This window comes from Plecotus auritus (assembly GCF_963455305.1).
Source record: "Plecotus auritus genome assembly, chromosome: 3".
In the NCBI taxonomy this organism is placed as follows: Eukaryota; Metazoa; Chordata; class Mammalia; order Chiroptera; family Vespertilionidae; genus Plecotus; species Plecotus auritus.
The window spans coordinates 188,609,251-188,622,311 of NC_137772.1; positions in this window are offsets into that span (position 1 = coordinate 188,609,251).

Here is a 13,061-nt window from a genome sequence, read left to right on the forward strand (position 1 = left end):
GAGTGTGACAGAAGCTCTGGCAAAGCAAAGGTTCCTTCCACAGCAGGACCTGGAGGGAAACGAGGTGCTCAAACTGGAGCCATTTTCTAATGGGCTGCCATCAAATTGGGAGCCATCACAGCCGAGTGAAATGGTACATGTTGGCCTTTAGATTCTAAAATTCTTACCTAGCATGGCCATGAAAGGGTGGTATTATAGCTCGTTTGGCTCCTTCCCACTTACCATTTCTGTTAAGACCACATAGAACGAGTAAGTTATTAAGCAGGGAAAATTTTTAAGCTAGAAAACAGTTATTTTAAATTCTGTCATTTAAGTAATATAGTGAATTACAGACCCATTTTCTCTTCAGCAGTTGAGACTGAAAACTGTAATAAATTCATGGAAGAAATCGGGGGAAAATTGGCTGCGTGGTCAGAGACCACCGGTGTGTGTGTGTGTGAGTGTGTGTGTGTGTGTGTGTGTGTGTGTGTGTGTGTGTGTAATCCAGTCCCTGTTTGATGCTCTTCATTGAGATGAATGTGCAAGTGCTGATGGGTGGTTGGAAGCTGGGCAGTCCACTAGTGAATAAGGCCACATAGTCAATGAACAAAGGGTTGGATGAGGCTTCAGGAAGAACACCAACATGAGGGCAACTGTGACCAGGAGAGAGAGGGCCGTTTGCAACAGAAAGCAAGTGGTTGGGCTGTGTTGTGGAGAAAAGGGAGTGTAAGGCTCTGCCATTGGGGGTGGGGTGGGGGAGGTGAGTGAATGCACCTGCTCCCTGGAGGGCACCTGAGAGGACCTTCACTTTGGATATATCACTCAACTTGAAAATTACACAAGGAGATGGGTGCCTCACAAGACCTAGAAACTGGAGGCTTCCAAAAGGATTTAGAATTTGCAGGGCAACTCATGGAGGAGTGACCTGATGGAGACTTTTCCCCAAAGGACCTCCTTGGGCATGAAGGGAAAAGCCCAGGAGGATGAGAACTTCACAGCAAGGCCTCGTGGGCAGCTTTCAGCTGAGGCCCAGTGTCCCACCAAGCTCTTGTGAGTTTAGAGTGGCCCACCATTCCCACTACCCGGCGAGAGAGGGTAGTGCCCTCATTTCTCTTCCTTTGCAGCCACTCTCCTGGGAGCTTGTGCAGCTTGACCTTCACCTGCTGGCCTCCAGACAGTCTGACTCCACTGGGCCCTCTCCTTATGCATGCCAGTGGACTGGAACTCCTTCAAAGTGGTTAGCCTCTGGCCTTGGAATAAGCTCCCCATTCTTCTTCTTCTTCTTTTTATTTAAATTGATTTTAGAGAGGAAGAGAGAGAAGGAGGGAGAGGAATATGGATGTGAGAGAGATACATCGATTGGTTGTCTCCTGTGCGCACCCCTGTGCAACCTAGTTATGTGCCCTGACCGGGAACCTGAGACCTTCCAGTGCAAGGGACAACGCTCCAACCACCTGAGCCACACCGGCCAGGCTCCTCTTTCACAGCACTTGTTTGTTTGTTGTTTCACCTTGAGCTGCTCATACCATTGATTATAGTTTGAAGGTGAAGACTATGCTTTACGTAGTATTTTATACACATTTTGTCTACATACCCTGCATCTGGTGGTCAAGCATAATTAATATGAACAAATGAATGTATATGTGAGGTTCTGCCAATGAACTTGGAATTTGGAGGCATCTTGGAGGCCACAGATAGGATCTCAGAGTCAGGTAGGTTCCAGTGGAAGCACCTGGCTTTTAGGAGAAAACAAATTGGCAGCAGCAGCAGCAGCTGGAAGGTGAAGTAAGTAGATGCCACTGAAGGTAAGATGTGGTCTGTGGATCACTGTGGTCCTGCTGATCCTCCTATTTCTAAACCCAGCACCTGGGTTTTATGTGTAGCTGCATCCTGGGCAGTGGAGTCCTCTTTTTTCAGACCTCTAGTTTCCATGACAAAGAACCCCTTTTCCTAACACTGGCTGTTTATTTCCTCTCCCCTATGGGTTCATTAGCCTCTACTTAGTTTTTAAGAACCTATTTATTTATTAATCAGTTAATTATTTTGTAGAAAGCTCTTCTGAGACTGATCCTAGGCTCTCTCAGACTTTTTTGACCTCTCCTCTGGCATTCAGACTTTTAGAACCAATTGCCATCTCTTGAGGGTCACATGTATCTCAAACTCCACATGTCCACATAAAAAAATCATAGTTTTTACTCTTTATCTCCAACTCCACCCTCTCCCAGTGGTTCTTCATTGGTAGTACCAGGCACCCAGTTCTTGTTAGATAGTTGGGTGTCAATGTTGATGACTCCCACTTCTTCACTCCTCATACTGATTATCTCTTCAAAAAATATTCTGAGTCTATTTCTTTCCATATTATCTGACTGTAGGCCACCCCCACTCCTTGCTGGAATATTCTAGTGTCCTCCAATCTGAGATCTCGCACCTGCTCCTGCCCCTCCTCACTGCCTTTGCCTATTTGCTAACGAGGCAGAATGATTTTCAAAATGCAGGTTTTGATTGTATCACTAACCCGAGAGAGTAAGATCTCTCATTGGCTTTTAGAGTATAGATAAAATCATTAACCTGGCCAAGACACCCTGAGTGGCTGGGCCCTATTTCAACTATTTGTCCTGTGCTACTTCCTTAGCACCTTCCAGCTGCCTTTTTTTCCCCACCTCCGATTCACTGGTTTCTTCTCCCTCCTGGAGGTTCACAGATACGATTTTCTTTTCCTTCCCTCTGCTCTTTATCTGGTAAATCCCTCTTCACTTCGGAACAGAAACATTTCCTTAGAGAAGCTTTTCTGCTCTTAGGACCCCTCTGTCAATCATGTATCCCACTTACAATCAAATAATTGTGTAATATGAGCTTGAGAGCCAAATCAGTATCGTACTTACTGCAGAAACCCAGCACCTAGCGTAGTGCTTTGCTGGGGGTGGTTTTGTCATTGGTAGCCTGCATGATCCAAACCCTGTCAAAGGAAGACTCCCTGGTAATAGCTAAGTTGGAGACGTCAGTGGGACTGAAAATATCCCACTTGAAATGGAATTACTTGCCCAGTTGCAGCCAGACATGTAAAGAAGGTCAATAATTTGGTTTTCCCTTTGATCTAGTGATATTTAAACATTTCTTCAACATTTATTTGGTGGAGTTAAGGAGAAATTGATCTGTTTCTAATAAAACTTGAAAACTTCTATTTTCAGAATACGGAATTTATAGTATGCATTTATTACACACAGTTTTTCAAACCACATAACCCAGTTTGGATCATTCCCAATAACTAACACTGCAAATTCAATGCCATAATTTTTTTTAGCTCCCTGATGCTGCTGATGTCAGACAATGCTCAGTGGGTGGTATCGGGATTGGTAGCATTTTTACATAAAACAAAATGTCCAACATTGGTAGACACCAGCAAGAAGTGTGCATTTCCTCATGAGGGCATTGCCTACTTTGGTGGGAGCAAGAGCAGTTTTCATTTCACCAGTTGCATGAGGAGTTGTATTTGGAAACCTCTACTACCTGGGATCATGTTTCCAGTGAATTCCATGAGGTCTGAGCACTCCTTACAGTTGGTGTGCAGGCTCTCCCCAGCTGACCAGCCCTTAACGGGGCTGTGGTTGGGCCGTGGAGCCAGAGACTCCCTGAAGGCAGCAACAAGCAGGTTGTTCACTCTCTCAACGTGCCTACAACTGATGGTGTTCAGCCTCTTTCAACCCAGGTTTGAAGACTATGCTATGACCCAAACCAGCTGCAACTGCCAGGTGATGCTATTTCCCTGTCCCCCTGTCCCCCTGTCCCCCTCCCCCCCCCCCCCCCCTCCGCCCAGCACATGATCCTGTTGCCTTATATTGATCCTCACCAATGGTGTCCTTTGTTTGGCTGCTGTATTACAGGCTGTGATAATGACACACCACCACCACCTGCATCCCCACCCCCAAGATGTGGAAATCCTAATCCCCAGAATTTGTAAATGTAACCTTACAAGGCTAATGAGGTCGCAGATAGAATTCGGTTTAATAATCAGCTGATCTTAGAATAAGGGAGGGTGTTGTGGGTTTCCAGGTGTGCCCCATATAATCACAAGATTTCTTAAACGTGGAAGAGGGAGGCGGAAGAGAAGGTCCGGGTGATGAGGTGAAGGACGGAAGCCGGCATTGCTGGCTGTGAAGGTGGGGGAAGGGGGCCCTGAGCCAACAGAGCCTCTGGAAGCTGGAAAGGACTAGGAAATGGATTCTTTCCTGGAGCTTCCAGAAAGGAATGCGGCCCTGCCAACACCTTGATTTTAGCCCAGGGAGACCTGTCTGGGACTTCTGATCTTCAGAACTGTAAGATAACAAATTTGTCATTTAAGCCTGATGTTTGTGGTAATTTGTTATAGCAGCAATAGAAAACTCATACAGGCCCTGGTGGGGGGCAGATGCAGGAGGCTCAGCTCTGAACACTGAGATATTGATTAAGATTTTGGGCTGGACATTTTAACTTATAAATCAAGATCATGTTGTGCAGTACAATGTGGTTATGGGGCTTATTACCTAAGCGTGATCAGAAAATTATTGGGCCTGCTGGGTGTTTTCATCTAAAATCAGGGACAAACTTTCTGCAGTAAATAGAATTTAGAGCCAGTGGAAGGTAAAATAAATGTGCATTTTGCTTGTATTCCATAGGTTGTGATTGTTTCACGCCCCTCTTTTAATAGTACAGCATCCAAACTAGTGTAAAACATTATAGTTTGTGTTTATATTCAAATACCTCTTGGCTCCCCACATTTTCTGAGGGAGCTTCCTTTGTGAGCTTTCCTTTTGGTTCTGTGAGAGACTAAGGTTCTTCCATTAAATGCCTTTCCTCCTTAAGTCAGCGAGGCTGGCTGCTGTTGCAACTAAGAAGGCTAAGTGATGAGGAACAAAACAGTACATTTTACCTAGAGCGTTGTGTGACTGCAGATGGAGTGTGCTTTGCTCGTGGTAGCCAGCCTCCAAGATGGGCTGTATGGTCCTTGCTGTCCTTTGGGTTATTCACTTCCCGCCAATGGACACATGAGCAAATTAAGAAGTAGATGCTTCAACCCTTGTCAAGTCTTCAGAGACTGCAGGCCTGGCTGACAGCTTGAAAACCCATTGAAGTGCCCGAAATCACATCACCCAACGAAGCCACTCCTGGAACTCTGACTCTCAGACACTGTTGAGCTAATAAATGATTTTTGTTTTCAGCTGCTAAGTTTGGGGACAATTTGCCACTATCCGTACATGCCTAATTCAGAGTTCATTAAAACTCTCTTACACTTTGCAATTTGAAGAAAGGCAATACACCCTGAACTGCTAGGAACACATCAGTTATTTCTCGTACAGGAGCCCTGGGGAGGGGGTGCTGGCATCTGATATGAGGCAGGACTAGGGAATCACCAACCCAGGATCCCACAAAAGACTGAAACTGAAAAGTGAATACGATAACTGAATTTTTCTAAATGAGTCTTATTGTCTACTTTCAAACTAAGCTTTATCTAAAGACAGATATGACAAAATCAGTAGGCTCAGTTTACATCTACTTTCAAATGGTAGGCATTTGTTCTCAGGGACTATCATTTATTTTTATTTATTTTAAGTCAGTTTTATTTTTAATGTGCAGAATGTTTTACAAACGAAAAGGCACGATCTAATTTATAGGCTATATTTATATGAACATAAAACCCCTTTGCAGCCATGGCTGAATTAACTGTTCGCATATCCAGGCATTATCTCTGTTACACTGACTCCAGGGTCAGCTCTTCTAACCCATGCAATTGAGACGGTTCTTCAATAGATCAGTTTAATGTGCGTGAAGAGCTTGCATTGCTGTAAAGCTATTCCTGTCTCTTTCAAAAGCATTCACATGGACATGCCTCTCGGCCCCTGGGCTGTATTTTTGCCATCTCATGTTTATATTCAACTTGATTTTCAGACACGTCTGGGTTTAGGAGGTACTGTGGGGTTTGAACAGCAGAACATGATTGCTTGTGTGATATAATAACTCGGGCATTGGCCTCCCTCGGCCTATTGTTGGGCTGTCACTTGGCGATGGTTATTTGGCGATGCTGTTAATTTTATTCTGCCATGCGGAGAACCACTAAATTAGAGGAATGGATTATGCTGTCAATCAGGTTTGTCAGAACCTCCAAAGATTTGTGATGGAATGAAATCAACACGGTCCAGTGGTGCTAACTATGATAAGCAGTAGACCTTAATAATTAAATGGCTGAAATGTAAAAATGCTGTAAAGTGCATTTCTCTATGGGGGAGCTATTTTCCCACTGCATACTTTTATAAGATTGTAAATGTGGTCCTCAGGTACACACTCTCCTACACTTTGCAATTTCAATACAGGCAATAAAGTTTACTTATGACACTTTCAAAGCAAAGTTTAAGTGTGAAGTTTAAAGGCATTTGATGATATATATGTATGTATGTGTATATATCTATATATGTATGTTTGTGTATATATGTGTTTGAATACATACATCTATACATCCATACATCCACACATGCACACAGTTCAATGATGGGGTGCTTGAGAATTAAACTAACAAAGGATAATTAACAGGAGAAAAGGGACAATGTTTATTAATATTCAGGTGCATGGGAGTTCACAGAAAAGAAGTGAAAATTCAAAAAGGAGTTAGATTTAGGGGATTATATACCATTTTAACAAAGGAAAGCAGGTTTGGGCTTCAAGCAATGATAAAGTCGTGGGAGAGTGACTAGGAGATATATGCAGAAAACTAATGGAAGATGAAAGGTACTTTAGTGAAGTCTGATTATGCAAACTTATGTACATGTTGACGGTTCATCTCTGGCGATAAATTGCTCTCCCCGTGGTGGTGGGCACGGCTTCACAGAGGGAAATGTATGCCTGGCTTTCAGGTGGATTGCCTTGTCCTCAAAATAGTTCTTATGACCACGTGGCATATTCTGCAGTGACATATCCTGGTCCCCTTCATGGGAATGTACCTTTGCATACTCTGCTATTTTGAAAGCTGTAGACATGTTCAGATGTCACAAGAAATAGAGAAAGAAACTTCATCTCAAGGAAAAATGTCTAAAAGTAAGAAAATAAGAATATGAGGTGGGCAGGAGCTTGCCAGCTTCTGCCTTTCCTCACGCACAGAGGGCAGCCAGGAAGAGCTGGCTGGCTGTTCACCTAACCTCGAGGCTGCCTCCATTCTCTGTTACCAATACCAGGCACAGGGCGACTTTCCTTGCCCTCAGAATTTCAAAAACTATTTTGCCCACACAAGTGGCTTTTTTTTTTTTTTTTTGCTATTGATATTTATTGATATTTAACCTAAATTTTTTTGGGGGGAGGGGGGCTTGAAGAGAGATGTGTTTTATTTTTTTTTTGTGTGTGTCTATACCAAAAAGTATTTATTAAATAAATGAAAATACAATTCATTCCATCCTATCACAATTCTTCTATCTCAAACTCACTATATTTTAAAATTCCCTGTTATTTTGTTTCTTTTTTTTAATTGTTTGAAGTATTAAAAATAATAGTACATATGTCTCTTTTTTTCCCCCATTGACCTCCCCCCCACCCTCCCCTTCCCCCCAGTACATGCCTTTACCTGCCCCCCCACAGTGTCTTTTATCCATTGGCTATGCTCATATGCATGCGCACAAGTCCTTCAGTTGATCTCTTACAGCCCCCCACCCCAAAACCTCCTCTGCCTTCCCGCTGTAGCCTGACAGTCTGCTCAATGCTTCTTTGCTTGTGTATCTATCTTTCCCCCTTTTCTTTCCTTTAAAAAATCTTGCCTCTGCAGACTAGGAATAAACATATAATAACAAAAAATGTTTGAGTCCCAATTTCAATGTCCAACAGTTCTGAGTCCCCGTTTCAGTGTCAAACAGTTCCTTAAGTGTACATGTCAGCAATGGTATCTGGATGGTGGGCACATGGTGGCAATGCAGGTCCGACCCTCTCTGGTTTGGTCCTAGGCAACCTGCAGCGTCGCACAGCTTCTGACTGCCAGCGTGGCAAGGCGTCATCAGCGTCTCCCATCTCTGGACTGTTTCTCCTCTTGTCTTCGTGGTTGGAGCAGACCTGTCAATTCCTCTCTGTTGCAGGACACACAAGTGTCTTGATGGTCTGTAAAACATTCTAAAATTCTTTATTCTCGGTGTGTCCTTTCTTGCTTTGGTAAAGAACATTTAGGGGCCAACATGACTTTAAAAGTTCATTGACACCAGTTATGGCAAGCTTTTATATTCATTATCCTCATTTATTTTCTCCTTCAGTTTCTAATTTTTCTTGAGATTTCTCCTTATTCTACTCTTATCTGAAAATTTAGTTTGCATTAGAAACATGCCAACCTCATTAAGTGCCTGCTAGAATTTTAGAGACGGAATGATTGTTAGTCTGGTTCACTCTGAATATTTTGACCACTTAGTAAAGAGGAAGGGAAGAGAGGAGATGTGACAACAAGGTGGATAATGGTATAAATCATGCTGCCGTCATTTGGAGAGCTAGGAACAAAGTCAATTCCTTCCAATGAAAATGTCACCTCACCTGTCCAGCCCCCAAGACCCTGACATCAGAGCAGGCTGTGTGCTGTGTGTGTCTATAGCAGTGGTTGTCAACCTTTCTAATGCCGCGACCCTTTAACACAGTTCCTCATGTTGTGATGACCCCCAACCATAAAATTATTTTCGTTGCTACTTCATAACTGTGATTTTGCTACTGTTAATGAATCGTAATGTAAATATCTGTGTTTTCTGATGGTCTTAGGCGACCCAGCTAGCAGTTCTCAACCTGTGGGTCACGAACCACTGCTGCAGAGCCTAAGACCATCGGAAAACACAGATATTTACATTACAATTAACAGTAGCAAAATTACAGTTATGAAGTAGCAACGAAAATAATTTTATGGTTGGGGGTCACCACAACATGAGGAACTGTATTAAAGGGTCGCGGCATTAGGAAGGTTGAGAACCACTGGTCTATAGGGTGGTGGTGGTGGTGGAGGGATGCTGGAGCTGATGCCGAAGATGCCATGGTGAAGCACATTGAAGATGTTCATCTCTCTGCCCCACCCCTGCCTCAGGGGCCTGCTCTGTGCACAGTATTAATTGTCAGTACTTATAGTCAGTACTTATTATTTTCTTACTTGATACTCTGCCATTTTTTCCTCTCTAACAATAGAAAATAGCCAATAAGAGATCATTCCTACAGCCCTCAAAGTAGAATATGAAGTGACTTCATCATTTTGTATTCTCTCTATCTCTATCTCTGTCTCTGTCTCTGTCTCTATCTCTGTCTCTGTCTCTATCTCTATACCTATATTTATGTCTATCTGGTGTCTATCTATCTATCTGTCTATCATCTATCATCATCTATCTAGAGAAGGGGTAGATGTTATAAAAAACTGACTCACAGGATTATGGAGGGTGATATGCGGTCTGAAAGCTGAAGACTTAGGGGAGCCAATGGTGTAAGTTCCAGTCCGAGCAGGAAAAGACCAATCTCCCAATGCAAAACTGGCAGAGAGCACAAATGATTCCTTCCTCCACCTTTTTGTTCTGTTCAGGCTCTCAATGGATTGGATGATACCCACCCACATATAGGAGGGCCATCTGCTTTACTCAGTGTACAGATTCAAATACGAATCTCATCTAGAAACATCCTCACAGACACACCCAGAAATAGTGTTTAAGCAAATACCTGGGCGCCTCATGGCCCTGTCTAGTTGACATAGGAGGTTAATAATTACTCATCTGTTTGTGAACGCAGCTCCCTGTTATGGTTTTAGGATGGAGTGGAGAGAAAAAGTATGGGAGAGGTGTGTCCATGGTGGGCATGCCAGATGAACTTCTGCAGGATGACTTGAATTTTAATATTTTAGACATAAAAAATATTGGAAAGTTTTCTTCCTTTGGAAGCTAACGGCTGCAATCAACTTGACAGCAGTTCGTGAAACAACTTGAAAATAGCAATCATTGGGTTATCTTTATTTTTTATTTCCAAAATTGCAGATGAGCTTTGTGGCCTGAGACTCTTAAAAAAAACTGCCAATTTCTGTTTTGATTTTAATGAAAATTAAAATCAAAGGATAAAAGGTAAAATGACCATGTTTTTGTTCTTAGAAATTAAGCCAAAGTATCATAGTAATATCTTATGATGGGATAGTTTCACATTCCCTATTTAGGACATTAGCCAAGAACTAAATGATTCCCTGTTTTATAGAATTTTATATTTTTTAATAGTGTTATTATATATTACTAATGAATTATTAGCCAAAGTTGTTCAGGCAGGAGAAGGGTAATTTTTCACAAACAATTTAGGAAATCTGAGTCTCTCTATTTTGACACTGGCTTGTTTAGAGTTTCTTTATCTGGAGACTAGAAATTTGGCTGGCTGCCTTGGGGAATTGTACCCTCATAACCATAATTCTGACATGTCTTTATTTTTAGTTTCATTTTTTTTTAACTTTGAAATTTAGAATTAAAAGCAGGGAGAAAAAAAGTAGAGAGATTATGCAAAATTATTTTACACTTTATTAATTATTAAAATTTATCTTTATTGTTGAAAGTATTACAGATGTCCGTCTCCCTTGCTCCCCCAGTGGCCCTCCTCTATTCCTCACCCATCCCCACCCCACCCCTGCTAGGCCTTCACTACACTATTTTCTGTGTCCATAGGTTATGCATATATGCATATAAGTTCTTTGGCTAATCTTCATTTTTAAAACGAAGTTGTTCCATATTTTGAAAATGCTCTATTTTTCAAAGGAAAATGGTTCTTAAAAAATAGTGCCACTGTGCCTCAGATCATGCTATAAAAATTTCAGAAACTATGTTCATAAAGGAAACACCTAGGATATTTATAGGAGCGAAAGCAAGTTGGAAATTTGAAACTAGTTGCCTCGGAAACTGCTGACTGGGTCTGGGGAGAGGGTGGCCATTTCTGGGATTTCTGATGAGGTTATTATAAACCTCTATTACCTCCTATTGTGAATATAATTCCCCCCCCCCCCCCTTCTGCTAGGCTATGAAGACTGAAATGAATTTTGAAGGGCAAAGTAGTTCTTGTCCCTGAGAGATGGGAAGCTGAAAGTTGCCAGCACTCTGGGTAATTCACAGCGGTGCGGTGCTGGATGGTAGCTGGAAGGTTGGGATGGGGGAGCTTGGCTGCCTCCTCTGCTCCAACTTCTATGATGTATTTTGGGAAAATTGCATCTATCTCCATCTTTTTTTTAAAAATATATATTTTTATGGATTTCAGGGAGAGAGAGAGAGAGAGAGAGAGAGAGAGAGAGAGAGAGAGAGAGAGAGAGAGACATCAATGATGAGAGAGAAGCACTGATTGGCTGCCTCCTGCACACCCCACATTGGAGATCAAGCCCACAACCTGGGCATGTGCCGTGACCAGGAATTGAACTGTGGCCTCCTGGTTCATAGGTCGTCACTCAACCATTGAGCCATGCCACCGGGCTAGATCTTCTTACTAAGCCCCTCTACATATTTGTTTGTTTCTGTTGATTATTAGCATATGGTTCTTATCTTTGCATGCTTAGTAATTTTTAATTAGGTGCTAGAAATTGTGTAAAAAAAATAGAGGTTCCAGGTGATAACGCCTTTCAATGGAGAAAGTTCAAACTTTTCCTCTGCTAAGAACATAGAGTGGGAGAGAGAGAAACTCATTTTAATCCAGTCAGGGGCTGAGTTGGGTTGGAGCTGCATTGCAGTTCCAGGAAGATTCAGTCCACTTGTTTGCCCATCCCTAGGGCGTGTTCCTTCAGATTTTTAGTTAAGCGATGGGACGGTCTTTGTTTCTTAGCACCAATGAACCATGGGAGTGCTGCTGACTTGCTTTTCTGCCCTGCTTTGCAGAGGTTTCAGTTTAGCTCTTTGATTTCCCACCATTCACATCTTTGGAATTAGTTGAATGACTTGAAGGGAGAGACCAGCTCTCAGGTTTCCAATTTTGTCATTTTAGTCCTGAATGCTCACTAAAAGCACCATGAGTTTCTCTGCCTCCCTAGCAGAAACCCCTGTGTCTGGACCAAGCCCAGATCCTAAGCCTTTAGCCTTTTCAATAGGTAGATGTATATCTTATATTTCAGGAATATTTTCTATGATTATATTTTCAAATATGTGTCCTACTCCACTGTTTTGACTTTCTTCTATGCATATGCAGGCTATCCTTTGCCTGTCTTCTGTATCTATAGTTTTGTTTCTAATTCCTTCTATCTCTTTCTGTTTTGGTTTCATTTTGCTTGCTTTCCCCATTTTTTCTCCTACCTCTTACTGTGCTTTTCATATCTATTTTCCGTTGTAAGTTGTTTTGTTTGTGTTATTTCCTGAGTCTTGCCAGTTTCTCTTTCTCTTCTTCCTGTTATCTAGCAACCTACCATCCATTGTCTCTTCCTTTTTTCTCTAGTTATTCTATTTAGCTTTGCTGTCTTCCTTCATTATTATGATCTTATTTGAATACAGTTCTTATCTGATCTATGACAACTCTTTCTGGTGGATTCTCTTTTTTACAGGACACATTTGCTGTGCCTTCCCACATTTTTCTTATTGTGTAGAATTTAAAAATGGATACGGTATCATTTATTTTTGTAATTCATATTTGAATGCATTGCGCGTTCCTGAACTGGCAGGTGATAAGGGGAGTGTGCGTGAGTAGGGGCAGGGGTTACCTCCTCAGCCGGTGTAGTGAGACACTTGTCTTTAAAACCTCATGTCTGTTTTTGTTTCTCCTTTATCACCTTCATTTGTATTAAATAGATATATTCTGGTACACCTTTCAATTCCTTTCTTGGTACTTTTTACTATATATTTTTTGAATTATTAGTGGTTGCTCTGGGGATTACAATATGCATTTTAACATTAAACAATCTAGTTTAGAATAACACTAATTTTTTTTACAGTAGCATATACACATTTTGCTTTAATATAGCTCCCTTTTTTCCCACCTTGTGCTGAATTGTTTTTCTCTTGCTATGTTAAAAAGAATTCTTTATTCTCATGGCAGTTTGAACAAGATGTGTCTAGGTGTGGATCTGTTGGAATTTATCTGCTTAGAATGTGTTGTGCTTCTTGGCTGTGTAGATCAAGCATGTC